This window comes from Dermacentor variabilis, chromosome 11 (genome assembly GCF_050947875.1).
Source record: "Dermacentor variabilis isolate Ectoservices chromosome 11, ASM5094787v1, whole genome shotgun sequence".
NCBI classification, from domain to species: Eukaryota; Metazoa; Arthropoda; class Arachnida; order Ixodida; family Ixodidae; genus Dermacentor; species Dermacentor variabilis.
Window position 1 is genome coordinate 12447525 of NC_134578.1, and position 8470 is coordinate 12455994.

Genomic DNA, 8470 nt, shown 5'->3' on the forward strand with positions numbered 1-8470 from the left:
GAATACGCCACTCCAGTCTGGGATCCCAGCACTAACAATTTGGTTGCCTCACTAGAAATGGTGCAGAAGCGTTCTACTCGCTTCACCTGTTCCTGTTATAACGGAACTGCCAGTATAACTTCTATGAAGTCTGATATCTCTCTTCCATCTCTAGCACCCCGCCGAAAAAAATTCGCTTGAACTTTTTCCATCGGCTTTACTATCCCCCGACCCTCCGTGACGAATTCCTTCTTCAGCCACATTATATATCTGACCCTGTTGACCATCGCTCTAAGGTTGGTATCGAGCCGTGTCATACTAAAACATTTCTTTACTCTTTGTTTACTTCGAACTTCCCAAGGCTGGAATCGCCTTCCTTCCGACATTGTTTCCATTAATGATAACACCCGATTTAAATCTGCCTTAGCTAACATTGTACAATTAGGAGTTACTATGCCTTACCATGCTTTGTCATATTATGTTTATTATTATTTTGTTATTATGTTATTTTGCCCCCGCAGGGGCGTCTGCGCAAGCAGGCGTTTGGTGTGTTGCGACACCACGGACCCGAGCACACGAGGGTTGGACCCTCCCGCGTGTAGCCGTGCGCGGCTTAGCCGTGTCTGGGGAAAAGGGGATCCTGGGGGTTGAGCTGAAGCTGGGTGTTTGGACCTTTAAGGCCCCCCGGCGGAGGCAACACACCTCTTCGGCCTCGGCTTCACATAGACGGCACCTCCAGACTGACCCACCTGGAGGAAATCGGCAGTCGCCTTTTCCTGTCCTCCTCTCCATTCTTCGTCTTTCTCTCCCACTTTTCTATCTCTCCTGTCTTCTCTTCACTTCTTATTACTTCCTTATTTCCTGGCGGCAAGGGTTAACCTTGTGTAATATATCCAGTCTTGGGTATATATATTAGGTTATAGTGGGATTGTACCGCTGGCGTACGCAGAATAAAATGTCTCTAATCCTGTGACGTCCCCAGGTTGGGCTCCGAGGTGGGCGGCGGGCATTCCTGCCGAATACACTAATCCTAAATATGGCTTCAAATTTCCCCCCACTCCTTGATCGCTCCCTGAAGAGGGGGCGCACCGATGAAACATTCAACTTTCTCTTCAAACCAAAAGAAATATTTCCCAAGTACCACATAATACATAGCCAACACGAAACAAAGACAGTCCGTACAATATCCCCGTTTGTGGTCGCAAAATGCCTGACAGAAGCAATCGGTTCTGGTAACAAAGTAACTAAGATGGGAAGCGGCGACCTTCTTCTGGAAGTACGTGACAAGCTCCAATACAGCAAACTGACGAAACTTGTTGCGTTTGGTGACATCCCTGTATCTGTGGGCCCCCACCGGTCTATGCACACTGTGCGTGGTGTCATTTCTGATGACGACCTCCTTGATCTTAGTGAGAGCGAGCTGTTGGACGGATGGCAAGACCAAAACGTGGTGAAGGTGCAACGAATTAAGTTAAGGCGTGACGACAAGGAAATTCCAACAAAGCATCTAATAATAACATTTGGAACAAGTGAACTACCTGATTCATTAGAGACGGGATATTGTAAACTACGCGTACGACCGTACGTTCCCAATCCGCGCCGATGCTTCAAGTGTCAGCGTTTTGGGCATGGGTCTCAGAGCTGCCGAGGGCGTGCCACTTGTGCAAAATGTGCATCTAAAGACCACGCTTCAGACAAGTGTTCTTCTCCAACCCACTGCGCTAACTGTGACGGAGACCACCCCGCCTATTCGCGATCGTGCCCGTCATGGAAGAAAGAAAAACAAATAATCGAACTCAAGGTAAAACTAAACATCACTTTTCCAGAAGCGCGCAAGCGTTTTAGTGTCCACAATCAATCGAATCCGTCCTACAGCGATGTGACGCGCCGGGGGGCAGCGCCACATCTTCTGGCGGCCGCGCAAGTCACACGGAGTGTGACGGCGGTTACGCCATCAGCCCCCCTGGCGGGAGCAGCCACTGCTCTTCCGCCCCCTACCACGAAGGGCCAGCAGACTTCCGAGCCTGCCGGTCCCCGGGCCACTGCTCGCGCAGACAGGCCCGAAAAACCCCCGCGCGTGTCCGCTGAGCGGGCATCATCCAGCGCCTCTGATGAGGCGATGGATGTAGGAAAAACTTCTCCGGCGTCTCAGACGCCGAAGGAACGGCGTTGCTCCCTGGAGCGCGCCAAGAAAAAAGAAATACCCCGCATCAAGGGGCCTGGAAAGGTCCCTTGAGCCAACCTAATATCTCTTGACACACACCATAAAACACTTTCAATATGGACACGCAGATAATGCATTGGAATGTGAGAGGTTTAATACACAATCTTGATGATATTAAGGAACTCCTTCGCAAGTTTAACCCAAGGGTGCTGTGTGTGCAAGAGACACACCTCAAACCTTCACATACTAACTTTCTGAAACAATATGCCATTTACCGCAAAGATCGCAGTGACGCTCTCGCCTCGTCAGGTGGTGTTGCTATTATAGTTGATAAGGGTATCGCCTGCCAACATTCACATCTGCAAACACCCCTTGAGGCAGTGGCGATCAGAGTCGTGCTATTTGATAAGTTAATAACCGTTAGCTCTTTGTATATCCCTCCATGCCATCAACTTTCTACAACAGAATTCCAGAGTTTTATCGAAGAACTCCCCGAACGTTACATTGTAGTAGGTGATTTAAACGCACACAACACCCTCTGGGGAGATTCTCGTTGTGATGCAAGAGGGCGTTTATTAGAAAAGTTCCTTTTATCTTCCAATGCATGCATATTGAACAAGAAAGAACCTACATTCTACAGCGTGGCAAATAAAACATTCTCATCTATTGACTTAAGCATAACATCAAGTACACTAGTGCCATATCTGGAGTGGAATGTGATCAAAAACCCATATGGTAGTGACCATTTCCCAATTCTCTTAAAATTAACACAAGGCGATAAGTGTTCCCCACATCTGCCACGTTGGAAGGTCGACTGTGCTGACTGGAAACAATGCAGAGAGCTGACGCATTTGGCCTGGGATAACATCTGTACCCTCTCAATCGATGATAGAGTATCATATTTGACGGCATTTATAACTGATGCTGCATCAATATGTATCCCTCAAACGAATGGATCACCCTCTAAACGGCGTATTCCTTGGTGGAATGAGCAGTGTAAGAAAGCCCGCAAAAATCAAAATAAGGCTTGGGGTCGCCTTCGCGACTGCCCAACTACCGAGAACTTGATCAGCTTTAAGAAAATAAAATCACAAGGTAGAAGAACGCGCCGCCTTGCCAAAAGGGAAAGCTGGCAAAAATACATCTCTAGTATTAATTCTTATATAGACGAGGGAAAAGCATGGAACAGGGTAAACAAAATAAAAGGCCGCGAAACTCATCCTCTACCATTGGTAAATACACAAGGAGACACACTCATTGACCAAGCCGACTCTCTAGGGGTACATTTTGAAAGGATTTCTAGCTCATCCCACTATTCAGACACATTTCTGAGATACCGGCAACAAGCGGAACGACTGCCTCTGGGTCGGAAAGGAAATAGCAACCAACCTTACAACCGCCCATTTAGCATGGCGGAATTTCAGGCTGCGCTGAATGGCTGTAACAAGTCTGCTCCAGGAAGTGACAGAATATTGTATATAATGATCAAACACCTGCACCCTGAAACCCACAAAACACTACTGTCACTCTTCAACTCTGTGTTCTCCGCTGGTTACATTCCATACGCCTGGAAGGAAGCAATAATTATTCCAATACTAAAAGACGGCAAGGACCCAACTTCAGTCAACAGCTATAGGCCTATAGCGTTGACAAGTTGCCTATGTAAACTCTTTGAAAAAATGGTTAACCGGCGTCTCCTTCATTTTCTTGAAAGTAACAAACTATTAGATCCCCTACAGTGTGGTTTCAGGGAAGGTAGATCCACAACTGATCACCTTGTCCGCATCGAGACGAATATTCGCGATGCTTTTGTGCACAAGCAGTTCTTTTTGTCAGTATTTATTGACATGGAGAAGGCTTACGACACCACGTGGCGGTTCGGAATTCTCCGTGACCTGGCCGAAATGGGAGTCCGAGGTAATTTGCTGAATGTCATCCAGAGTTACCTGTCTAACCGCACGTTCCGCGTCAGAGTTGGTAATGTGCTATCTCGTCTATTTACACAGGAAACAGGTGTACCACAAGGTGGCGTGCTTAGCTGCACTCTATTCGATATAAAAATGAACTCACTCTACGCTATCATACCACGTACAATGTTTTATTCTGTGTATGTAGATGACGTACAAATAGGTTTTAAATCATGCAGTCTTTCCATCTGTGAGCGACATGTACAGCTTGGGCTAAACAAATTGTCAATGTGGGCTGACGAGAATGGGTTTAAATTAAACCCGCAAAAAAGTACGTGTGTTCTCTTCTCGAACAAGAGAGGCATATTTCCTGAACCCGCTATTTACCTTAATCGACAACAGCTCCCAGTGAGCCATGAACATAAATTTTTGGGCATCATATTAGACACTAAATTAACATTTATCCCCCACCTGAAATATCTGAAGGCGAAGTGCATAAAGACAATGAATCTTCTGAAGCTCTTGTCCCGTACATCCTGGGGAAGTGACAGAAGATGCCTTTTGAGCATATATAAAGGTTTGATAAGGTCACGCCTTGACTATGGTGCTATAGTGTATAACTCTGCTACGTCTAGTGCCTTGAAGATGTTAGATTCGATTCACCACTTGGGTATCCGTCTTGCTACAGGTGCCTTCAGGACTAGTCCTGTAGAGAGCCTGTACGTTGAATCCAACGAATGGTCTCTTCATCTACAAAGGGCATATTTATCTTTTTCTTACGCCTTGAAAGTTAAATCAGATGTTCAGCATCCATGTCATTTTGCAATTAGTGACTTGTCCACTGCCAGGCTATTCCGTAACCGCCCAGCCATCAGGCGTCCTCTATCCCTCCGAGTGAAAGGACTGTCAGAAGAAACAGGCGTCCCTTTTCTAGAAAATATCCCAATGGCTCCTACTCGGTTCCCAGCGCCTTGGGAGTGGCAAACTATCCAATGTGACATATCTTTCTTAGAAATATCGAAACGAGCGCCTGAGGCTCACATACAATCACATTTCCTTGAACTACAAGAGAAGTATTCCTGTGCTGAATTTTACACGGATGCTTCGAAATCTGCTGTTGGTTTTGCTTACGCAGCTCTTGGACCATCATTTTCAATATCTCGGACACTAAACCCATACACAAGCATCTTTACAGCGGAAGCATACGCTATACTCTCGGCTATTAAACACATCAGGCTCACAAACATCGCTAAGGCTGTTCTCTTCACAGACTCATTAAGTGTCGTGAAAGCACTAATTAGTTTACAAAATCATAAGAATTCCGTTTTGAATGAGCTGTATAATTTATTGTGCACCCTATATATGTGCAATCAAGTGATTGTCATATGCTGGGTACCCGGTCACAAAGGTATAAAAGGGAACGAAGTAGCTGACGAAAGCGCTACATCAGTAACCTACATCAGAGATAGAAATATTCCCATCCCTACCACAGACCTAAATCCTTTTCTACGCCGTAAATTAAGGAATTATTGGCAAGGCAAGTGGGATACACAAGCAATGAATAAGCTTTACATAATAAAACCAAAACTGGGGAACTGGATAAGTGGGAAAACAGCACGTTACAAGGAAGTACTTCTTTGCCGTTTAAGGATAGGCCACACATACGGTACCCACTCTCATCTCTTGACTGGGGGCGATCCTCCAACTTGTGTTAAGTGCGGCAATAGTCTCACTGTCCTCCATGTTCTTATTCAGTGCCCTGCAATAGAAACAGACAGGAAAAAGTTTTTCCCTGCTGCATATCGCGAGAATTTACCCCTTCACCCTGCATTTTTTCTTAGCGATGAACCGCTTTTTAATCTGCAAACAGTCTTAGAGTTTTTAGCCGAAACAGACACCCTGAAAATCATCTGGCCAGGCAACTTTTAGCACACGACTAACAGCCCTGCATTCAAGGGCCCTCTTGAAACTCTCTTGTCAGTGTTAAGTTTTATTGCATCATGTTTTAACGAAAATCCATTGCCATAGCCCATATCACACCCTAGTCATCGTCATTATTTTAGCACCTATGTATTCTACTCCACTTACAGCGGAAGTTTTTAGGCCCTTTTACAGCCATATCTCATCTACCATGACGAGTTCATTGTGCATGTCATCCACAATACATCGTCAACATTACCAGCTGTCATGGCGCTCTTTGGCCGAACCTGGCCCTTGCGCCATTAAACACCACACATCATCATCATGTTTTTTTGTACCATGTTTATTCTCTACCCACTCCCCTCAGTAATGCCTCGGCCCCGAAGGTAAATAAATAAATAAATACTGTAGTGAAGGCCATGCCGCTTTTTAGCGAGATGAATACTACCACCTGAGGTTCATTAACACGTAACATAAGCATGGCATATTAAATTTTGCATCCAGTCTCGCCATCCTACGGCCGCCTAACTACGGCTCGAAGCTGCGCTGGAGCGACAACGGCACCGAGCGAACGCAGCATGTGGGTTCGTGGTTTTGCCCAACTACCGTTTATCTAATTAATGCGGTAAATTTGGCGTCTTGCTGCATATTTTATAAAGGCGGCAGCCAAGAAAAGACACGGACGGAGACGAGGCCACAAAGACGAGCACTGAACTTCCAACAACGCGATTGTGAATGGTTCACGGATATATACGTGCTGTACGACCCAGCGGTTATCATTTGCGCATGTGTAGATATGCTAGCTCTTTGTCTGAAAGTGTTATGGAGGCAGCTGACACAACTGTCCCCAAGTCTTGAAATTCGCCTTAATGCGCAGAGGGCGCAGTCTATCGAATTAGTTTAGGGTGCGGAAAAGGATACTTTGGGCCAAACTGGGACATGTGTTAACGCTAGGTTAACGGAGCACGCACACAACGTAAGAAATGCGTGTGGAGGAAAGGATTTTGAAATTTTTCTGAAAAGTCATTGTCTGACTTGCAAGGACTGTTCGCCCGGCCTTGAAAACAATTACATTATCGAGAAGAGCAAGAACGCGTGTGGCGCGGGCAACTGCCGAATCCGAGCTGATTTCTATACTTGGGGAAAGATGTGTCAGCATGGCCCTCATCATGCTTTTAGACAAAGAGCTGGAATACTTACACATGCGCAGATGATAACCCCTGGCTCGAACATAACATATGTGTTCGTGAAGAAGTCGCAATTGTGTAGGAAGTTCAGCGCTCGCCCTTCTCGTCCTGTCTCCGATCGTGTCGCTTTTTGCGCCGCCGCCTTTTCAAATACCACTTACCTAAATGTCCTGTAAAACCTTTTCGTTAAAGGTAGTGAAACGACATTCAGAAATGAGAAGGCTGACGTTTTGAAATTCTGCGAGACAGATGAGTGAAGCAGGTACTTCGAAAACGTGTTTACGGAAGGAAGCGACACCATTTGAATTTAAACGCTGAGAATCAAATTTAAGCGCGTCATGACCTTACAAGAAATTTGTTCTCAGTCTAGCAGCTGGGTTATGAGAAACACGAATCATCCACTTCCATATTATGAATACGGAAGGAAGCTATAGCATTTCAATGTTCACGCATTGCTCTAAACCAAATTTAAGTGTCGTGACCTTGCGTGCATAATGATAAATTAATGTTTAATAATGTTAATTAATATGATAAATTTTGGCAATGAAAAGATGAAAAAGCAACTTGCCGCAGGTGGGGAACGATACCAGGTCTTCGCATTACGCGTGCGATGCGTAATGCGAAGAAGTGGGATCATTCCCCACCTACGACAAGTTGTTTTTTCATCCACTTTAAATGCCTATAATTTACTGTTTGCTTTATTATTTTAACGTTTTCATCCAATATGTAAGTACAAGTAATTTCCCCTGTTTTCTTTGGTGTCTTTATTTGTTGGGGGGCTTCTCATGATATGATTAATAAAAATCGGGCCCCTCGATTAACCCCTTTCTTCTTGTTACACAACGAGGATCTCGAATCCGGCAACATTGATGCCTTCAGGTGATATGTGCGGGTATAGTGACCCGTTGCTTTTACCCAGAAAAATCACGTACTCGTGACGCCTGCGGCCGAAAAGATGTTCCGCATCCGCCGCCGGTTTGTGAGTGGTGGCGCTGGCGAACACTTCCAAAGTTAGTTCTTGTAGTAACACATAAATACCCAAGAAAGTGGATGGGGAAACCGCGCCGCGGTAGCTCAATATATATATATATATATATATATATATATATATATATATATATATCAAAACAAACAACAAATAGCGCCTAGATATGCAAAGTTAGCTATGGCGTTGTGAGTACAGATTGAACAATGTGAAAGAAAAAAGGTGGTCCTCGACGGTGGCCGTCGAGGGTGGAAAGTGATTCCACTCATTGGAAGTGCGTGGTACAAATGACTGCAAGAAAGCGTTGGATCTGCATAATGGAATGCCG